General features: G+C 40.4%; 2 long non-coding RNA genes across 2 annotated transcripts; both read left to right on the top strand.

Annotated features, from left to right (window-relative positions):
- Positions 1-4,430: 4,430 nt before the first annotated feature.
- Positions 4,431-22,677, top strand: LOC130601456 (uncharacterized). The gene is made up of 4 exons (XR_008972673.1): positions 4,431-4,570; positions 5,190-5,345; positions 6,154-6,227; positions 22,038-22,677. It is a non-coding gene; the product is annotated as an uncharacterized LOC130601456 (long non-coding RNA).
- Positions 15,772-17,392, top strand: LOC130601457 (uncharacterized). Its single transcript, XR_008972674.1, has 3 exons — positions 15,772-16,043; positions 16,153-16,314; positions 17,180-17,392. It is a non-coding gene; the product is annotated as an uncharacterized LOC130601457 (long non-coding RNA).
- Positions 22,678-23,079: the final 402 nt, after the last annotated feature.

Genomic DNA, 23,079 nt, shown 5'->3' with positions numbered 1-23,079 from the left:
TTTTACTATTCATTGCATTCTCCTTTTCCACAATTAAAGCATAGATATTTGATGAGTTAAGCATAGGCTTGCTTAAGATGAACAGATAACTAATCAAATATTGACAACATGGTGTTTTGAAGATATGCACTACCAACATCCTGTGTGTTTCTTGAACAAGAAAAATGCACAGAAGCTACAGAGCATGACTGAATACACAGCGAGTTAGATAGCAGATTTGCTGCTCAAGTGCAATTTGGAATGAAGGCAATAACGGCTCCTAAATAGGGAGAAGTAGTTGGATCTTGCTAGATAAATCTTGGTATTTTCATGATAGAAAACCTTTGCCATAAAAGCATAAGTGTACAGTTCACAAGCCTGAAAGATTGCACTGTTAATCCAAATGTTTCTCACTGGCTGGATTAAAAATCTCTGTTAGAATATAATTAAAGAGAGTGTGTGAGATGGGGACTGCTAAAGCAAGAGAAAATCATTGGTGTCTTCCCTATGCTGGGTTCTGTACTGATTGTGTGAAGAGCTGCTTGCAGGATTACAGCTGACAGTGCAAAGGGAAGTTGCATTTCAGTTCCTGTGCAAAGGGAATTGAGGAAAATTTGCTGTTGCCTTTCCTCTATCACTGATGATGGAAATAACTCTCCTCTTTGATGGTGTGGAAGATGTCCAAAGGTTTAATGGTTTTCAAAACAAGCTGTAAAGATTCTTCACAAGTGGGACCTGCAACCACATACAGCACATTCTGTTTAGGGATTTTTTGTTTGTTTAGGATAATCATTTTACTTGAGAATTTATTTCCTGAGCAGATTACAGAAGGGTATTGCACAGGTAAGCATTTTTATGTCCTCTCTGCCATATCTCAACAAGATCTAAAGATTTAAAAGCTTCACATGCATGATAAAAGTCCTGCTTATGCCTAAGCAATAATTTTTCACATTTAAATGTCTCTGTTATTTTAGTAATGTTTTTTTCCATTCCCTGAAGGTCTTTATCTAGCCTGGAGAACCAACTAACATCACATTTCCCTTTTGAAATGGAGGAGAACTCTAATTTTAAAATGCAGTATTTACTTGGTTCCCATTTAACTAAGATTTGATCTATTTAGAAGCCTCCTAATTTAGATTCAGGATCACCATTTCAATACCACTGATCAAAATTTCATACATATTTGTGCACAGCAGCCACTGTATGCATACTGATGAGCACTTCCCAAGGCATTCCTGCTGCACTAACACTTGCAAATCATGTGTTGACACAATGGTCTTTCAGGTGAAAAGGCTGCACATAAGCAAAGACTCCTCAGACCACTCCTGTGGACTGTCCAGTGCGGACTGTCAGCCCAAACCTAAGATACTGTAGTGAAAAGGGGCTGCAAAATGCAGGAGGAGGGACAGAATCCCTAGAAATATATGTATGTAAGGATAAATATATATAAAGAAGAAGTTCTTTACTGTGAGGGTGGTGAGGCACTGGAACAGGCTGCCCAATGAGGTGTTAAATGCTCCATCCCTGGTAGCGTTCAAGGCCAGCTTGGATAGAGCCTTGGCTGACATGTTCTAGGGTGAGGTGTCCTGCCCATGGGAGGGGGGTTGGAACTGGATAATTTTAAGGTCCTTTCCAACCCAAACCATTCTGTAATTCTATGATCTATGAAATTCCTGTGCATGCAAGCCTGTCTTGGTAAAAGCAGACTCTTCTCTTTTTCCTGGAAATCGAAGGTTTTGTAGCGGGTTGTTACACACATGATTGAGGAGTCTGCATTTTGTTAAACACACTTCTTGTGATAAGAGGAAAATCAAGACTTCTCCCCAAAGGAAAGTAAAGTCAGATTACCACTTGCCTTTGATTTGTATCACATATATATGATTGCATGATTCTGTGCTTAAGAAAAGTACTGAATATCAGCCCTGCCTTGGACTGAAACAAGGTCAGGTTATCCCCACATACACTCGCTAAAGCTACTGGCTACGGTTTTCATTATCAGGGACATGTCAAGCCCCTGCTGAGATCAGGGTCTGCCATGGGAAGCGAAGTGTGTAGGCACTGTGACTGCTTCAGCCTTAGAGAATTCAGTCTTCCCAGGTGAAGCAGACAGGAATAAATCTGAGTACCTCCAGGACGAATTGCTACAGCAAGTCAAAGAAGAGTTTCTCAGAGCAACCTGTCATGGCTCTTTGAAGCTCGCATCAGGAATAATCAGCAGAGAGGGGTACTGAATTAAAAGCTGTACAGATTATAAGCCACTTCTGCCTTTGCCATGTGACTTACTAACTGTCTGTTAAATCTTTCTTCACCAGACCACACACTACTAAAGGATCTCTTTCCTTCACAGAATGCTGCTTGTTAAAATTCACATCAGAATGTTTAATGGTTACTCCTAAAATAGAAAATAATTACATCAGATTTTTGACTGTTTCAGGCTCTGCTGTGCAGAACACGGCCAAATCTACACCCCGATAATGTGATTTCAGATGCAGTGTAGCATACACAGCTTTGCAATATACATCTGTGGTTCTGCTCCTCATGGACCCATTTATCAGCTTATCATTGTCACAACTTGAATGATTTTATAGTTCTTCTCTCTTTTTCTCTAGTCTCTATATCTTGTTATATAAATAACTTAATAAAGAACATTAAGCTGTTTTGCTGACACAAAGCATAGTCAAGAATGATAACCAGCTTTTCTACTTATTATTCCCTTTAATTTCTAGAAAACACGATTTTCTCAGCCATTCTTATTTCTAATATGGAGCTAGGCTGACTGCCTGTCATTTCTATTTTGTTTTACAGAAAGGCTGGTGAAAAGAGGCTACTACTAGGAACTGCAATCCAACAAGTTCACTCTTACAGTAAGAGTGCATATTTCCCAAGGGGTGACTGTCTGGGAAAACCACACTGGGGATTTTTGCAGCAACTGCCTCCCTGTCACTCAATGTTTCTTCTCATAGTCAGTGTCATGGATGCCCCGAGATGGCTCTGCCCCAAGACTGTTGTGCCAGAGCAAAGGCACATTAAATGTGCAAGCTGAGCTCTAGGTGTTTTGCAATCCCACCTGCCTGACTATAACCACAGTGACAGGATCCTTTCGGTGCTCTACAATGGTGCAGTGTTTTGGTTTAGTTGCTTTATTTTGCAGAGGATTGCCCTAGTGCAGTTCTTTACTTGCACACTTGCTGCTAAAAATTATTTATTAGTTTCATGAGACATATAAAAACTGAGTAACAACATTGCCTGTGAACTGTAATCCCCCTTTAATAAAAGTATTTCTCCCTTTGAAAATAATCAGGAATCATCTTGGCCTTTAACAGTTCCTTCTACAGAAGCTGTCCTGGGCAGGGGCAAGAAAGCGTGAGCTGGTTTTCCTAAGGATCTTTAATCAAGTTGATAAGTCCTGTTTTAGCAAAGTTTCTAGATCTCTGGATTTGAGTTCCATGGATCTTCCACAGGAAGACAGAATGATCTGGGATGTGGGATAAGGCAGAGGATATGGAGACCCATAGTGCTCATCAGAAAATCCTTACTGTAGCATTTATCACTCTTTCAGTCTGGCCTATCTGCCATATAACAAATTCTAACTAGGTAGTTAAGTTAGTTCTTCAGAAAAGTTTTACCCCTCTTGTCTCAATGATTTACCCTCTCATTTCATTCCCTGAAACGCAGCTGTGCTGACACCACAGAAAATCTCTTTGCAAATCACCTTGAGTAGGCTGGTGGGTTCTCCACAATGGTACAGAGCACTCTGTGAGGGGAACAACACCACTGTTATGTCCTCTGTTTCTAGTTCTTAGCACCAGTGGTGCTTGTACACTGGGAAACTGGTAAAAGAAACTCTATTGATCCAGATATGGAGTTGGTTAAAGACCACTGAAAACAAGGGAGAATATTAGTAGAAATTAATAAAGTCTGGATTGCTGCCTTAGCAAGGGTCACGCTTGCATTTCCTTATATTCCCCACTATCACCCCACTCAGCTTTATTTTCACCTACTCTGCATTTCCTTGCATTTTGTAAAGTCCCTTCTCTTTTTTCACATTACACAGCTCTTCTGAATTCTGCAGGAGCCTTAAATCATGCCTCAGAGGAAATAAAAATATTCCTGTTACATTCAGCAGAGGAACTCTTCCAGGTAGGGGAGGGTTAGTTAACAAATCAATAGATAGTCAGCTTTCCCCTCATAGCTGCTCTACCTGTAGTGGTAGGAATGACCATGCACCCTGACTGCTTCAACCTTTCTGACAGGCTGGGGTGGAAAAAGTCATCCCCCAAAATACCTGCTCATTCAGTCCTGGCTTTAGCGGTGTCACTCTGAATTCAAACTCAGTTATTCTGCATCTGTATGTTAGCCAGGCAAAATACTTCATTGGCTTTTCTTTACCTTTCTTCTCTCAGATGAAGTCCTGCCCTTGTCTTTTTGTTTTTTTTTTATTCATTAGAAGATGCCAATATCTTTTAATGGAGAGATTTTATGATGGTATACAAATCCAGCTGTAAGAGACAAGTATCAAAGCTTGCACACCTGGTTTCATCTTCTGGTTCTATCAAATCAACACTCAATCTCTTAACATGGCACTTAGCCAGTAGGATTATTAATGGGTCATAAGAATGTCAGCATCTGAGCATGCAGAGCTATGTATTAGCACAGCTTGGCAAGTCTCTCCTTGGAAATATTAGATTTTGGAGGAAATGCGGCTTTGAGGGGACATAAGTGCAAAGCTATCAATGTGCAAATGCAGGAATGCAAAACCTAATGTAGTTTGGAGAACTGTGAAATAGCAATTACTGGCACATGCTGTGAATAAGATCCTCCAATTCCACCATCTCAAATATGCAGAGATGTGTGTGCATGTTTTCCCTCTCTGGCTTCCCTTGCTGTTTTTCAGTGGCAGTGCCTTAGCTTTTTAGCACTGCATAGGGAAAACTATCTAGTAACAGTTAGGTTGTCCACCTGTAGTTCCATTGATATGTCAGTCATGTATGCCATGGTTTTGCTGCAAAACCTTTGCATTTCAATTGACTGATACCTTGGGAATCTGCAAAATTAAGGTCACCTATATGCTCTTCTCTAAGCACCAGAGCTCCTGTTCTCTCCCTTGCATTCTATCTAAGCATTCTACCATGTAACAAATAAGCTGAAGAATAAACTGGATGAAACAGGTTTTCCTTTGCAGCCTCAATTTGTGAAAAACTTTATTGCAGACAGGAACCTTCTCATGCCAGGAATCTCTGGATGCTTCAGGAAAGAGGAACCACTTTTTAATAAGGAGTTGCAGTATTGAGCTCACAACTGAAAAAGATCAAATTTGCTACACCCTATAGAGCATAATAATGAAGCAAAATCACAGATATTTCCAGGTGAGGAATCTCCTTGTGCCTTGCAATTATACATAGGAAGACATGTAGGTACATATGCGGCTTGCTCCATGTGGATATGTTAAGAGGATTGTGGAGGATTGTGGGAGCAGGAGGGAGTGTGTGTGCTTTGCATTTCCTGATGGCCACTTTACTAATCAACTTTACTAATCACCTTTGATTAACTTAGATTTTCCTGAGTCAGGCCTGGGAGTTGCAGTGTTTAGAACAAGGGCTTGGGCAACCTGAGCTAAATAAAATGAGGGTCAGACTTTCAAAATTACTTCAGAACAGAGATAGGCATCTAGTGTCATAGTTTTCCTAGTAGGAACAACCTGTCTCACTTCCATTGGAACTAATTATCTCCTCTCCCTGGACATCTGGGCTTCCAGCATCTAAATACCACTGAAAACCCTGCCCATTCTACAGCTGGTTCATAAAACTGAAATATGGGGACAGAGCCTAATGCTTACCTAGAGCGACATGTCCCTCAAAACTGGGTAGATCAGGGAGCTGGAATCCATCAAGATTTTTCTGTCCAGCACTGTGCATTTACTAGGTGTCTCTTGCTGGAAAGCCCTGACTTGCTTGCCTGTACCCGCAGGCTTTAGTCTGCACCTCTCACACAAGCTTGTCTGTATTGCCATGCAAATTTTCCACTCAGAAAGATAAAGCTTGTGGGGATGAGTGGGTTGTTCCAGCAGAACTGCGCTGCAGGGTCTCCTATGTTCTTCCAAGTGCTCTGTGGTGGGTGTTTGTTTTTACTTCTTTCAGAATCTGTAATGACTCCATCTTTTCTGCTTTTCCCCAGCGTTACCTGCTGCACATGAAAGCAAAGTCAACAAGATCAGTGGAACTAATATCACATTGACTTCTTGAGGATAAGTAATCAGAATTCAAGCCACCAGGAAACAGTCTGTGATGAAATATCTGCAAAATATCTGGCAACAAAAGATTTTCACAGACATAAACAAAGAGCTTTTTTTCTTGTTTTTCACACATTCTCTTTAATCTTTACTGGACAAAGACATAAACCCCAGTTTCTTTGGGGAGAAACCTGGGCTGATAAATGTTCAAATATCAATTAAGCCTTAACATTAAGATGCAGAGATGACGATTCTTCTCTGACTGAAGTGAAATGGCTTGCCTGCTTATACTAGGAGAGAAAGAGAACCTTTATGAAAGCTTTTTACTGATCTTCCTCAAAATGCTATTTATTAAAATAGTAGTTCACTGTTTGAAGTCTGGTGCCTAGGTTGGATTCTATTCTGATCCATATGGATATTTCTGCTTTAGGATTTCCTCTGTATTTTCTCTTTGCAAGGCTAGATAGGATTTAATTTAAACTCAGTCAGTGAAGATTTTCATGCAGAGTTCAGACCTGGTTAAAAAAAGCTGCCTGAAGTAGATCCATGTGGCTGTGAGAAGAGAAGAGAGTTACAAAGTCCTGCTTTCTATTAGTGGATGAATTTATGTTTCCCAGCCGTTCCCAGGTTTTACTGACAGGACCTCACCCCTTCTAGACCTTCTAGCTAAGTTAAGTGGACCAAATTTATCTCTGGTGGAAGCCCACTAAAGACTGTGGCATTAGCATACTGTGACTGACATGCTGCAAAATCAGGTTAGGCACCAATTTCTTCAGCAGCAGATCTTGGTAACTGTCATGCTCCCAACCTGACTTACAATTGCTCTGCTCTCTTCCTTGTACAACTCCATTTAGAGAGGCCCCATGAATCATCCAGTTTGGCTTTTTACTGAACAGAGCACAACATAAGCTGTTTTTCTCTTCAAAATGGAAAATTAAGCATTTTTGTACCAGTACATTCGTTATCTCGAGCATAGCTGAACACAAACTGCTTAATTGGTCTTTGAGACATATGAAGCAGAATAGTGCCCAGTTAGACTGCAGCTTGGAAGACATTCTCCTGATTAGGAATATAACTGAATCATGGCTCATTAGCAGATTTCTATCTGGAGAGGTAGTTTCTAAATGGTGGGGTTTATATTAATGATGTCGAGCCAAACAGTCTGTCTGGCTTTATCTTCCTGTATGTTATCATGATCTCTGACAGAACAAAGCTATTGACTAGGTATCTCTGAGTAATTACTCTGCAGAATGAGAGCCGAGGTCTTTTGCTTTTTTCTGCCTACGATTTTCCACTGAAAATGGTATAATTTTACATAATCTTTTGTACTGCAAAGTGGGATGGAGTTTTTGATCAGCCTTTTTAGGACACTTTCTTGAAAACAAGCAGCTAAAATGCAATTTTTTATTGTTTTAAACTAGTTTTGAATCCTTGACAGACAAATTTCTTTTCTTTCATCTGTCAGTACTGTAGACTTCTACTTGTGACAGCTTCTCTCCTCTTCACAAGAACTGGCCTGTCCTTTCCTCTCTCACGAAATGGAGTGGAGGGGATACACAACCCAATTATGTTTCCCCAGGAATCGATCATCATGCTATGCTGATTTACACTGCCTGAGGTCTTGGGTGGCTCTCTCTGAAATAAGCTATCTCCTTGGTCAGAGATTTCAGGCGTATTATTTCACATGGGCTGTTTCTCCAGTAAATGAGCCTAACCTGTCTACCTTTGAAGTCTCAGTCTAAAGGGGATCACTTCCTGAATCATTCACTGTATTATCAATGCTATTGCTATCTAAAAAAACTCCCATGACTCTAAGTCTCATCAGACCATTAATATTTGCCTTGAAATTCCAGCTAAAGCTGCAAGAATTTTATGAGAGGAGCTGGAATTCTGTTGCTAAATTTGTCTCATTATTTCTTTGCTTTTCCCTAATTCCTTTGAAACCTTTCCAGTCCTGAAGGATGATAAAGGAGGAAATGATCAGAGGCCTTCAGGATTCCCAGGCAGAGGCTGCAGAAAGACAAAGCATTAAGAGGGAGCAGCAGTGCTGTCATGCAGTTTTGTGCTCTTGTTTTCTGTCCAGAGAGTGTTCAATATCTGTGTGTCCTGCTGACAGGATGTAGAAGAAAGGATATGATATATAGAATAATGTTTTCTTCTATCAATCAGTAGCACATGGGCCCCCTCCCCTTAGTATTTCCCTCCTGTTGCTGCTATATTTTAGCTCCGTAGTGGATTTTTTACCCACATTAACAAACATACGAGAGCAAGCTCCCTGAAAACTGCAGTGTCTGTGAGCAAACTGTACCTACTTCAGAAAAAAACAAATAAGTTGTAGCTGGTTTTAACACTTTTGCCTGGGACTGCTTGTTTAAAATTCTGGACAGGTTTGGCCTTCGGGCAGGTGGTGCAATGTAAAAAATGAACATTCAGTATCTTTCCAGGAGAATTTCTCCTAGAGCACTGTTTATAATGAGTGCTTGCTACTCTGCTGGTTATGCCAGGTGGAAAGGGAAATGTCAAAGCCTCCTGATTTATCCTGTATTTCTTTTTTCCTGTGTAACTTCTTGATACCATCGTTCTCATTCAGCTGACTTTTCCACTTCATGCAAAGACAGTCAACCTGAAGAAATGAAATATTTTACATAGAAAGCGTTTCCCTATCTACTTTTCTCCCTGCAGGGGCTGTTCATATAGGTACCTCCACATAGGTACATTGAGACTGAACTAGCTCTGATCATTTAGTTCATGGTCAAGTTAATCTGTGGTGGCTTAAGAATTCAGAATGGACTCTGTAGCACTTTCTTACCAAAATCATCTGGCTTCTCTGCTTCGTCATAAACTCCATCATAAACTTCATCATGTATATGGCTGTCCTTCTTTCAAAAAATCCCAAAGGATTTTAAAATATGGAAATTTCACCATTAATGTATTTTAGATATTCCTTTAATTGAAATGCTATACTTAGCTATATTTACCTTCAATAATTAAAAATTAACAATCAACACTGAGGGTATTTCATAGAATCATAGAATCATAGAATCATAGAATCATAGAATGGCTTGGGTTGAAAAGGACCTTAAGATCATCCAGTTCCAACCCTCTGCCTTGGGCAGTGACACATCACCCTAGACCATGTCACCCAACTTGTGAGGCCAGGTCACAGGCAAAGCCAAAGGCTATTAGCTTTTCCAAGCTGCTCCCCAGCCAGTGCTCTCTGACAAGGTTCCTATTGCAAAGCTGGACTGCAGTACAAAACATAGCTGAAAAATCAGCCACAGTTCTGAATACCGAGCATTATAGTTGAGTGGAACTGGATTTTCAAACAGCAGAATCATAGGATCACAAAATGGTTTGGGTTGGAAAGGACCTTAACATCATCTAGTTCCAGCCCCTCTCCCATGGACAGGGACACCTCACACCAGACCATGTCACTGCTCTGTTCAAACTGGCCTTGGACGCTGCCAGGGATGGAGCTTGCACCACCTCTTGAGGCAACCTGTTCCAGTGACTCACCACCCTCAGAGTGAAGAACTTCTTCCCTATATCTAACCTGAACTTCTTCCCCGTTTAAGTTTAAACTTAAAGAAGTGTGTTGCTTTTCCCCCCATTAATTTCCTTTCTTTAAAGCCTTCCCCTTTGAAGTTTTTAGTTTTTTGTGGTTGATTTTGTTGTTTTTTTTTGGGGGGGGTTGGGGATACACATGGATTTTGGTGAAAGTCAGCTGCAAGTGGCGTCAATGGAAGTCCTGAATCCTGCATGCAGCTCTCTTGGGGATTCACAGGGCCTCAGAAGCTCAGCCAAACATTTTCATAAATATTTCACAGCAGGAAAACTCTGCAGAACCTCAGAGAAAATTTCCACTGCGAAACTCTAGCAAACAGAGCCCAGCTCTTTACAAGCACAGACTCCAAGGTCAGTGGAAGAGGAGAGAGCTGGTTCCCTAAAGTACAGCCATGTTGCAGCAGAGACTCATAGAAGGCAACACATCTGCATTTTCCTGCTAGCCTGCAGCAGGGCCCGCAGCATGCTGGAGCAGGGAGCTAAGTAAGGGGTTTTGTCCTCTACCTCTCAGCACTGTTCTCATGGGAGGTAACACTATTCAGCATTCACTGTCAGCTGCACACTCTGGCTGTAATGAATGTGCTTTCCAAAAACCACTCAAAATAAATCTATGTCCAATCATTTTCAATATCAATCTGCTCTTCTCCCAAAGCTGGGTTACATTCTTCCAGAGGCACAGGAAGGTAAACTGGGATGCAGTGTGAGGTGCAGCCTTGGGAGAATCACCACAAGGAATCTAAGTGAAGATGGAAACAGGTCCCCAGGGTGTGTGATTTGTCCTCTCTAACAATTCACATTCCTAGGATTCCCAAAACTAGGTCCCAGCATCCTTCCTGAAGATTATTATCCCTCTGTCTGAGTGGGAAGAACAAGCAAGAAATCTTTCCTATTGCCCTCAAAGTTCAAAGCCCAGCTATTAGCTCATATCACCATTAATTTCCTTTTACATTAATATATAATATTGCTAATGCTTCTCTGTGGATTTCTCACACATCAGAAGAAGCAAATACATATTTTTTTAACTAACAGGATGCAGCCAGAGTCTCAATAAATTAGTAGAGACACCCCGATTTCACTGGTACCTCAGGAAGTTATCAGACAGCCAAATATAAGACAAAGCCATCAGCATTTACCATCCCATTTACAACACGGGATGGGAAATTAATTAGGGTTAGGACATTAATTCAGACCTAACCCAGGTCTCCTATAAGAATCAATCCTTAGCTTGTTTTTCACCACCAAAAAGCTGGGCCTGTTCTCATAACCTTCTAACTCTGCCTAATTTCACTTACCCAAAAGGAAGTGGCATTGCATTCTTCTTGATGTGTTATGATTAATTTGTATGTATCTGACAACTATCTTACTAAAGATCCAATTCTCACAAAACAAACTGTCATTCCTGTCATATCCTCAATCACTAATGACTTTAAGACCGTTTATTTGTGCTCTGGCAGTTTCCCTTTTACTGCTGCCACAATCACAATATTGTTGGTAAACTGTTTCTTTTCTAGACACCACAGTTTAAGGGGGTAATTCTTATTGTTGATGTTTCTACCAGTTTACTCAAAGCAGGTTTTAATCAGGCAGGCACTCAGCAGTCTCCACCTCTTGGAATTCTAAGTGATGCATTTAAACAGTGGGAACAATTAGCAAATCTGTGAACAATTGAGGACAAAGACAATCTGAAGAATAATGAAAAGTGCATTAGAGGGTTAGATTTTTGAACAATGATTGTAGTACTAAATATAGACCATAATCTGGGAGACCAAGGGCCAAAATGGTGAAGTGCAGAAAACATGGAAGTCAATACTAACTGTTCATATTATATGGGAAAAATGCACTGAATTTAAGACTGAAAATTAAAGCCCATTATCATAAGCAGTTTTCTATAAACTAGACTGTGACAGGCAGCTAAAGATAAAACACTGAAGCCAAGGCTACACGTATGACTTTGGCTATCATTCAGAGTCTTCTAAACACTTTGGAAAGACACCAAAGAGATCTGGCAGAGAGGCACAAAATGAATGTATTTTCTCCCTCTAACAAACCTCCATGTATGTACGATAAGATCTGTAGAATAAGATGTATAAATCCCTAGCGATTATTTAAGGATATAATTTAGTCTTGTAATTACTGTCGTCTCTTAACAGCTGTATGTTTAATTGATTGCAACGCTTCGGGGCTAGAACGATCTATCTTGGAGCTCCATCTACTGATTCAAAGGTGACACGACGTGTTATAAACCATCCCATAGCCTTCAGACAGAACTTGGCTCTGTTTCAAACCAAGGTAAATCCCACTGCAAGAAGAGCCAAATAAACAAGGCTGAGAACTGCTGGTGCATATAGGAGGGCAATAACAATGTTCTGCTTCATTGCTGCAGCTAACACGTTGTAGTTTGACAAGCATCAATCTCTAGCATCCCCTACTTGCAAATGTTCAGTTCTTAAACCTCCTGGTGCCACAGTTACACTTGTAAAGCTATTTTCCAGGCTTTGTAGTGAACACAGGGAACTAATTTAGAAAATTCCAACTTGTTTTAGTCCCATGTTCTGGGATGAAAGCAACCTTTTCCCAGGCTAGCACAGCCACCATCCCACCCCTCCCCAAGATTGAGAAAAGCCCTGCACAGACTAAGTACATTCAAATTGAAATAATGTATGTCATGTACTGTCAATGCATCTTTAGAGAATGAATACAAATAGATCCTCTTCCTATAAAAAGCCAAGTATATTTGCATAAGATTATCCTTGGACAGTTCCACTGTCACTTCACTAGGATGAAATGAGATGCATCAGCCTAAAATCATTGTTCTTTGGTCCATTATTGGTTTCATAAATATATTCAGCACTCTGTTTTAGAAAACAGAAGTCACGCAAGCCATCATCTTGAGTATTCAGCATGAAAAGCACTCAAAACAGATTTAATGTCAGATCTCTTTAGAAAGAACTGAATTACTTCCAATCATCTATACCAACTTGCTTAAAGAGAGCCCAGGGAAAATTAAACGTGTATGAAGGTAACAGGGCATTGGGAAATAGACTGTAACTGAGATTTCAAAGTCTGGAAACTATGCAGACAGAACAAACACTTTCTGTAACATCAGCTATATGGAGACAGGCAAGTGACTGTATATTTGTATTTGGGACTAAATTTATCTTATTGTTGCCCTATTCTTGACAAAGGATGGATGAGATGTGACTTGCATCTCCCTGACCTGGCATCTAGTTCTGATTAGAGAAGATCTGAGAGATGCTTTACTTTGCAGCTCAGTTGCTTGCACACCTACAGCTTTGCATGTAGCAAAATACCCAAATGTACTTAGTCTTTTGCCATCCTAAATGCAGCTCACAGTGTAAGACTGGTCTCCAGAAAGGAAGATGTACCACTGTGGTATAGAGGAAACAGCAGCAACACTTTGCTCCATAGCCTGGCATGCCCTGCTAGGCTCCGGGTTTCATAAGGAATTCAGTGCAGGAGAATCTATGGGATTACTCTGGCTGTGCTAGCACTGCACACAGCCTGCTGGCAACAGAGAGAAAAAAGGGAAGCGTAGGGTCAAAAATACACCATTTTACCAACAAAGAGAAAGAATGCTACAGGCAAGTGCAGTTACAACTGACAGCAAAATGACCCAACCAGACATCATGTGCGCTAACCTCTGTCCAAACTGGATTCTACTTAAAGAAGAATATACGAATATTCAAAGAGGAAAACTAGGACATTAAAAGTCTCCTTTGGGGATTTGTCCATATAATAAAGCACAACAAAAATACTTCTGTGGGATTCTATTTCTATCCTGAGTTCCTTGCCACTTATTAATTAAAATCATACTGTCTGTTTCTACAAAGTCATCCAGGAACTCAAGCAAAAGATACAGAGTAGACCCCATATAACTAGACAGAAGTCTCAAAAATGTTTAGCTATGGAAAGCAATTTGCTGTCACTAATGACGTTAACTAGATGATTTCCAACCATCTCAAGAACCCAATAAATCAAGATGCCCTCAGGAATATGGACTATGAAACCAGGCCCATGTACACAGAGGCAGTAGTTTGTTCTGGACCCGGCTGCAATTCCTGAAACAGTGCTTTCAACTCTTTTTTTTTTCCCAAATGTATTGGACATTTACATTTTTCTTTATTAATATGCCTGATGTGATGGAAACCCTAAAAGCTTTGTTGATTTCACAGGTCACTGTGAACAGAACCAGCATTAGGACAAATTAATCACTGCAGCCTTTTGCTTCTCTTCATCCGTTTTGCTTTGCTTCTGCCCTTGTACATGGAACACCCACCTAATCCATAATATTCTGCTAATTAATCCTAGCCATGAACACTTTTAACCATATGAAGCCTTCCACCTGCCACTGTGACAAAAACAAAGAGTAAATGCCTGGCATAAAGGAGTAAGATCTAGCAGAAACTTGCAACATTGCCTTGACAGAACTGTCCAGTTTAATTTGCATTTCTAGAAACAGCACTCTGTCGAAAAACACACCACCACCACCACCATCCCTCCCAAACCCATTCCATGCATTCTTTATCTAGATCCACCCGAAACACAGCAAACTTTTATTACAAGAGACACCATCGGCAGCACATTCGCTCCAACCAGGGAGGACTGCGGCTGGCAAACAAAATCTGTCAATGCCATGGACTAAAAGCTCTGCAGTGCCAGGCTAAGGAAGTCCTTCCCAAGGAAGAACTGCAGAGCAGACTGCTCTAGGAGGCCATTTTGAAGAGAATATAACCCCCAGGTTTAGCCCTCCTTTTTCTCCCATTCTCATTTTTATCCCTGAGTTTTAGTCAGACCAAGCCACGGCAGCTACCATAGCAGCTACCACAGCTGCTGCCACAACTCCAGGTACTACACAGCAAGCGCTACGACAGTTTTTAGCTGCGGTGACACTCGCAATGGCAGAAGACCCACAAAAAAAACCCTCCCTAGTTAAAAAAACCTAACCTTTTCCTCAGCAATTTCTTCTCCTGAAGCCTGGTATCCTCCCAGCGCTGTCTGCTCCTCCTGCGTGCTGCCGCCCTGCACCATCTGCCAGGCTGGTAAGAGCGCTTCTCTTGCCGCCTCAGGGACAGCCATGCCATGCTTCAGCTGGGGCAGCACCTCTGTGAAGCATGGGCTCATGCTTCCTGTGTGGATCTCCAGCAATGGCAGCTGCTGGTGGATGTGCTGTGGTGGCCCTTGGTGCTCATCTCTTGTCCTCGCTGCACAGGGCAGAGACACAAGGCCTAAACACAAGGAGCGTGAATAATGGCTCCCCACCAAGCAATGCCCACTTTAGCTACTCCGCATTTTGGTGTCTTTTTTCCTATTTCTTCCTTTCTTCCTGGGCATTTTTCATCTCCAAGGGTGCCACACACAGCTCTTCTCCCCAGCCACAGCACTGTGCCTCAGTTTCCCCTGAGGCAGCCATGTTATTTTTCCCACCTCAGCCCCTTCACTGTGGTGCAGGGGTGGAGAGGGCCCTGCCACAGCACCATGGCAGGCAGTATGCAAGGACCCCTGAGCAACCCCAAACCGCACACAAGTGAGAAAGCTGCCACGGAAATCTCCTTCACCTTGCCCCGAGGAACATACCAGCCCCTAGACATCACAGAGACTTAGCTGCGGGCTCGGGGTGTAGTGCTCTGTCATCAGCAAAATGGCTGCTGTGGGCAGGGAAAGCACACTGTGAGGGAGACTGGGGGGCACAGGGCAGCAGGCAGAGCTTTCTGCTGCTACAGTGCTGTTTTCTTTCAATGGAAATACTATATTGGTTTAATCTAGGCTTTCATTGTTCAGACACAAAGAACAGTGGAGAGTGAGGGGACCCAGGCAGTGAAGCAGCAATATGAAAGGCAGGAGCTCTGCTTGCCCTAGGTGACTTTTGGGGCTCAATTTGAGGAGCCAAGTGCCCTCGTGGCTTCCTCCACAGCATTTTGACTGAAACTGAAGGGTATTGTGTGTCCCAGTTCCACGTTTACACAGAAATTGGCTTGTCTTTCACAAAATGCCACAGTTCAGGGTGTGCCTGGTATGTACAGTCAAGTCACTGGTACCTGAAAAGATTCAGTGAAGCACCAAAGTTTGAAACAAAATAGCTGAGTATATACTGAAGCCCTCCTTTTAAGTCCTCTGGGAAATCCAATTACGCTTTTAACAGTCATTATACATGCTTAAATATCTGTCCTGTTACATGTGTTACATATGCACACCATCTGCCTGCACATGAACATCTGTGAGCCAGGTTCTGGCCTGCTGGTAAAACACACTGGTATGATTCTTTTATGAGGTTTTTTCTTTGCTTTTGATTATGCTGATATCAATTTAGTGTAATTTCATTAAATTAAGGAGAGCTTTTGTGTTGGTTTTTTTTATTCTAGTGAAAAATCAGGGTGGACTTTTCCGCATTATGAGATGCATATCAACCAGTTCATCCTCACTGCTGCTTGGTTTAAGGCTGCCTAAATTGCATGTAGAAGCATCAACAGCACCAGGGCTGGTACAAAGCACTTACATTGGTGGTTGCTCTATTTTGACACCAGGTAAGATACTCCAGAGGGGAGCTCTTTCTATTGTTACATGAATTGCCAAAATGCTTGTATTGTTCCACAGTTCCATGTGAGGAATGCAAAGGCTTTCCCCCCAATGAATTAGAGTCACCTATAGTAACTTCTGTTAACATTACATTGCTGTATCCTGGAAGCCTTATTATGAACATAAAGAAATTAAAAATATAAATTACCTGCTCTTTCAGTGCCCCACAGATGTTTTATTTTTCTATTAATCAGCCTCTGTAGGACCGATCAAAATCAGGCTGAAAACCCCGAGCACAATATCTCCCGTTTTCCCTTAATTCTGTAAATCTAACCTCCATTCTTTCTTCTGCTCCCATACATGTTCATTCCCTCTCTTTCCTTTTTTTTTTTCCCCTGGGTATACATTTTCTTTCTAAATTATTCCTCATTCATTCTATTTCTAGTCTTTCTTCACCATGTATTCTGGTCTTTATTTGTCTCATGCTTTTCTCTATGTGAACCCCATTTTCATCATGGAAATCAGCGTAAAAGGGAGACACTTTGCTTCGTCATTTTTCATACACAAGTGCACAGAGTTCAAACTAGGAAAATTAGTAATAACAATTTATTTAATATAATTTCTTTAGTTCTTACTTTGAGTCTTGTGTAATTGTTTTTTGCCAATCAACAGTCTTGCAATTTTTCCCTTATCTCCTTGTTATTACATATACAGTACATAAACTTTGTACTTGCCCTTACAGCTACTGAATAATTTGCACACAGAAAATCAGATACAGGCACAATTTGAGGAAAAAAAAAATAATCTCAAATCAGGATTATCCTTATAAGGTTTATATTTCATTATTTCTTTACATGAGTTTCTTTACATCAGGTTCTCTGATAATCCAAAACTGATGGAGTAGCCATTTGCTTACATCCACTTTCTGAGTATCTGGGGCTACTATACCAGTAGCTCAAGGTGGAAGCTAACTACCATATGACAAATACAAAAGAAACAGACTGTTTGTTCGTTGTCCATTTGTTAGCACAAGTTACTAAAGATTACGCTGTGCTAATTCACAGCCCCAGACCAGTGACTCTTAAGAACTTTACCCTGGAAAACCCTCACAGTAATTATAGCTGTTTCCTAAACAGCCCATGAGAACTCACCCTACCTTAGGAAGTACCTCACAGGAGAAGCCACCCACAATCCTAAACTCTAATCTGTGAAGTTTTGCAGTTCCCAGAAAACTAGACTGTCCTGTGGAGCTCAGACGGATGTGGTGGAGGTGCCTGAATGAAATAGTCTGATAACAGACTGAAATCCCTAATCCCGCAAGTCATTTAATTGCAGTGTTTCCTGTTCAGTTCTGCCATTTGCTCTTCACAAATCCAGTTATTTTCAGATGTATTTGTATTCTAAATAGTGCATGGTCTGATAGCGACATTGTCATAGCACTATTACATGCATGGATGCGTAACTGTTTCTATCCTTTCACAGTGAAGTTTTTATATAGAATTGGCTGTAAAACCCCACAACTGTGGTTTATTTATTTATTGTGGCAAAGCCTAATAATTCACATAGAACTGTGATTAATCAAAGGACCTTTATTATGAAAATAAATCCTAGTAAGAATGGCTTTGCCAGGCACTTTGCAATTAAAGATAAAACTATCCAGAAGCGAGAAATGTAACATGTAAATGGAATGAAGCTACAGAAATGGAAATTGTCATATGTGAGGTAGAAGAAAGACTCATAGAGCTTGAAGCACTGAAATTGAAGGGACACGATAATCTCTGTCCCTGTGTTCTGAAAGAACTGGCACATAAAATTGCATGTCCAGCAGCAAGGATTTTTAATAGAGCTGCCAACTGGTAGCATATTGCCAGTGAAAAGCAAACCTCTCGCCTGTATTTCAGAAAGGGGAAGAAAGGACAACCAGAACACATTAGAGTGACCTCTACAATATTCAAGGCTCTAGAAGACATTTTTAAGAAAATGTCTACGTAAGTAGACATAAATGGAAAATGGGATAAAATGCAACTTAAGTTTACCAAAGGTAAAGCGGCTTGAGTGAATATACTTCTCTTGATTAAAACCACTGTTTTAATCAGTAGAATGTGTTGTAGGTACTATCCATTAGGCTTCTGAAAAGTATGGATTTCACTGTGATTCTTAAAGGATCACTGTTGGAATCTGTCTTACTTAATTATTCCAGTAATGACTGTGACACAAAGAGAGTATGCTAATGAAATTTGTAGAAAGCAAACACTAAGAGATATTGCTAATATAGAAGAGGATTAAAGGCTCATATAGGAAAGGAATAGATACTGTGACAACTGGAATAACAGAAATGGAATGAAATTTAACAGCATACAATGTATGTATGAAAAAACATGAGCAGGACCTCAGCACTTGGAAACCAAACAAGGAAGAGATCCATTAGTTGAAGACAGGCTACTTATGAGTCACTACTGTGAAGATAGCTGTGGAAAAGCTAAACACAATCCTAAAATGTTCCAGGTTTGGTATTGCTAGTAGATAGATGAAAATATTAAAACCATTGTACAAGGCATTCCCGAAATCTCATGTCAAATATTCATTTTTACTCTCCATGTTTGACTGCTTGGACAGGTGAAAGAGACTGCTATAAAAATAGGAAAGCTTGTCTTAGTTGAGATAATGAAGATAGCTCAGCTTCTTTCCCCAGGCTTATTATCAAGTAAGTAGCAATCTATAATACTCACCAGTTCACCACTGCAGTACAGATTTGTACAGTACAGACATGTACAGATCTGCTATTAAAGAGCAAGGAAGCCTTTGGATGTCTTCCAGTAAATATTCTGTGAAAATTCCTGCTAACTGCAAATAACAGTAACTATCATTAACACTTCAACCTTTAAGAATACAGTGTGCTCAAAAAATACCAAACTTGCTTGGTTTTGCATAAGCTCTGAGGCAAAGAATGCTAAAATGAAATACAAATATTGTAAATATGCAATTTCAATGAACTGAGTAGATACCCGCTTTAGTCAGGAACACTTATCACGATGTGAATTTATTAATCCACTTTAGTATGTGTAGCCATGTCAGTGTTTATCAAAAGATAACTCTTCTGTTAAATATATATGAGAATGTTTACCATAGTATTGCAAAACAGCATGCTCCAGTTCAGCATTTTCAGACTCGTTATCCATGGAAAACAGGAGCCATATGTTAAGAGACTGGAGTCCTAATAAACTTTAAGACAACAGTAATGTTGTGTGTGAACTGATTAGAGTGTGAAATCTGTGGGCTCAATCTACTTTGAAAGCTCTTTCAGGAATAAAGACATTTCTGGTGGTAGAGGCTGAGGATGCCTGAGGTAAACCTCAGCACACCCTACAGCATGTTATGCCTAAGTGGGACACTGTGCATGAAACACACTCCTCGTGCTGGGGTCAAGGCAGGTGTACCTCGCCTCCTCCCAGAAATTCAACTGCTGTCCTCAGTTTAAATGTGCCACAGAAGTAATTTTAATAAGACTTTAACCCTCCAGTATTTTATTTTAAATAATAATGTGAGTGCTTGCTGGTGCTGTTACTTCAAAGATGAAGATACATACATAGAAAGACCACTATTGCACAGCCAAAACTAGGGATCACTAACAGAGGTCATTTCTCACCATAGCAATGACTTCCCACCACTGCTGCCCTTCTATTTCCTTTTATTTCATATGTATATTACAGGCATGGAAATAAGCATAAGTCTAAAAGGTTTCAAGCAGCCACGTCACATCTGTGTACTGGATGGGTGAAGGCTGCATGGTCTGCTGCTGGGCATTCAGCTGCCCTTTCATTTCTTCCTGCTGTTGTTGAGAGCCTGAGTGTGTTTATGACTGCCATGGCTGCCCAAAGCATGGAGCTTCAGAGAAGCTGGATCTGATAGCAGAGCACCAGCCTGCTGCTGAGGAAAAAGCTAAAGAGGGGCTGCCCGGAAGAGCCACTGCCGTGTAGGTCAATCTTTCCAACAGCACAACCCTGCAGGAAAAGGCAACCTTTTGTGACAGTTCAGTCTCACAGCTCCAGGGAAACTGAAGAAATGATTCGGTGTCTTTTTCTATTTGTTTTCTGGAGTTGATCAAATTAAACTTTCCTGACTTAAAATCAGTTTTGGTTTAGATTCAAAAGAAATCTGCTAACTACCTGTGGTCTGATTCTTTTATTTTTATGCTTCATAATAACTTATCTTACAAATAGTTCCATTTATTATGATGAAAGTCAGTCTATTTTTTTGGTCACAAATTACGAAATGCCAAGAAAATTTGTCTCTTTTGTTTCCCTTTTGCTTCCACAGTGAAAATACTTTAGTATGGCTTCACACCAGTGTCCTCTTATCATAGTATCTGCCAAAGCTGCTGGTCAGCCCTCTGCTACTTTCACATCTTCTTTGTTCATAACCTCTGATGTCACAGATGATTTACTGTCCACTCTTGAATAAGTGGACTCGTTTTGAACGTGCTGCATCAAGGAGGTAGAAGAGAAGGATGCCCTATCAATGCATTCATTTTATAGTCTATTCCATTTTGTTAGTGGACTTCAAGGTTTCAGTAGCCAGCGGAGGTATCTTATCAACACATTTCATGCTGGAAAGAGAAGGGCAAGTTGTCTTAACTTACCAAGAAAACAAGTCTGTCAGGGGAGGAGAGCTTTAATTCCTCAATTTGGAGACAGGCAGACATTCTTTCAACTCATCTTTTTATGTTTATATTTTCAGAAGTCCTCTCCAGTGAAAATACCTCAAACATATGTATATTTACATATAGTGTACATATATATTCAAATAACCTGGGAAAATTCCATTGTTATTGTCTATAGGAGAATTTTAAGGAAATACATGGAAAAGCAGCAATGCTCCTGAACAGCATTCTTCACTACACCTGGCTGGAGTCAGCTAATGCAAATTCATCAATGCTAGTGCTCGCTTCCTCTGCCCCACTACAAACCACAGTTTGATATATGGGGCTAAGAAGCCAGCAAGAAGCTTTTATCACCTCACTGGGAATCTATCAACCCCCAGAATCATGTCCAAAAAGCAGCTGATACGCTATTGGTATGAATACCAGAAACCAATTCCAGCGTGCATGCCACAGCTTCATCGTCACTATTCTTGCCAGTTCTCTCTAAAAGGCAAATATTTTGATGATAGTCTCCATGCTATGCTGATAAGTAACCACTTGGTCATTTCATTTTCATTTGCTTCACTGATGTATCTGTAAAGAGTCCAAGCTGAAGAGAAAGAAATTATGGCAAACAGCTGGTTTTATTTATTTTGCGTTGTTTAAGCTACTTCAGATATTCTGAAATCTAATTCAGATGTGAGGTGGAGAAACACAGTTAGAAAACGTAGGATATATACCAGTGTTGACAATCACAAATGGAATCCTGCCCACAGCAAGTATACTTGATGTTTGTAGTAGTCTTTCAGCTGTCCCCTGCCTCATCCATCTATTAGCATTGCTTCAGGGTTGCTGACAAGGTAATATGACAATTTCAGCACAAAGTAGGTGCTAAGCAAAGATGACTCTAAACAGGCCACCTACTTACAGTGGTGAGCGTGACTGCTTCTGCCTGAAATCCTTTTTTGCTGTTTAGGAGAATTCAAATGTGATTTTGTGTTCTTTGTATCTAAGAGAGTATGACAAGAACTATAGCTGAGGGGAAGGAGAGTGAGGACATTGGATTAAAACTGTGTTTATTTCTCTAGGCAGAAGGCTGACTGACAAGCCTAGTGGTATCCAGGCTAAAACCCGCTAGATTTGGGGGCTTACTAAAGTAAAATGGTGGTGTAACTAAGGCATCCCTGCAGCTGCCAGAGCACTACAGAGTGGACTATTTGGTTTTCAGGGCTTTTTATGAATGCCTAAGAAGGTGACCTTCTAAAGAGACAAAAGATTTCTTCTGAAGGGATAATTATTCCATTTCTTAGACAGAGGAATATAAGGAAACAATCAGACTTTGATGACACACTGATCCTTATTTACTACAGATTGATGGAACATCTTCCACAGAAGGCTTTTAACATAGATCTGTTTGTTCTAGATAGGGATTTTTAAACACTCCATCACTTATTCGGGGAAATGGTCTGTGTGTGTTTATGTCTGTCTCATTCTCTTCTCAATACATTTTATTTCCTCCTTATATGGAAGACATTAATGCAGAGTAAGAACTGTTCTGTGTTTTGTTTCCTTGCTAGGGTTCATTTCTCTCCTGGTACTTCTGGTACTCATGAAATAACCACATCACAGACTTTCCAGTTTAATCACTATTGCTTTTCTCTTAAATAAAGATCTTGTTACAGTAACATACAGCCGTTGTACTAATAAAGTTTCTGTTGTTAATATTTAAGAACTGAGATTCTTGTTATGTATTAAAAAGATCCACAATTTTAAGTACTCAAGCTTTATTTCAGTTGTGTTTGTTAAAGAAACCAGAAGTACTTTATATAACTTTCATAATTTTTTAAGATTCTAAACTCCTGTATGAACTCAATCCAGTTTTCTCTGATCACAGCATAGAGTTTCACCTTTTTGATACAACAGATGAAAATCAACATCTAACTGTGTTCCATTTAAAACTTGTGTAACCAGAACAAAAAAATCCACTCCAGTGGAACTGCTGTTTGAATTACTGAAGTCAACATCTTAAAGTAAAGGAGTTGACACTGAAAAAGAACTGAAAAGGTGAATCTGTTTATATCAGTTTAAACAACTTAACTGGAACCAGGCTTAAAAATGGTGTAACCCAAACACA

This window comes from Pezoporus wallicus, unplaced genomic scaffold, assembly GCF_028554395.1.
Source record: "Pezoporus wallicus isolate ANWC-B61680 ecotype Strahan unplaced genomic scaffold, APGP_CSIRO_Pwel_v1 contig_13740, whole genome shotgun sequence".
Taxonomy (NCBI): Eukaryota; Metazoa; Chordata; class Aves; order Psittaciformes; family Psittacidae; genus Pezoporus; species Pezoporus wallicus.
The sequence above is the reverse complement of the archived record's forward strand: the minus strand, read 5'-3'. Positions and strand labels throughout refer to the sequence as shown.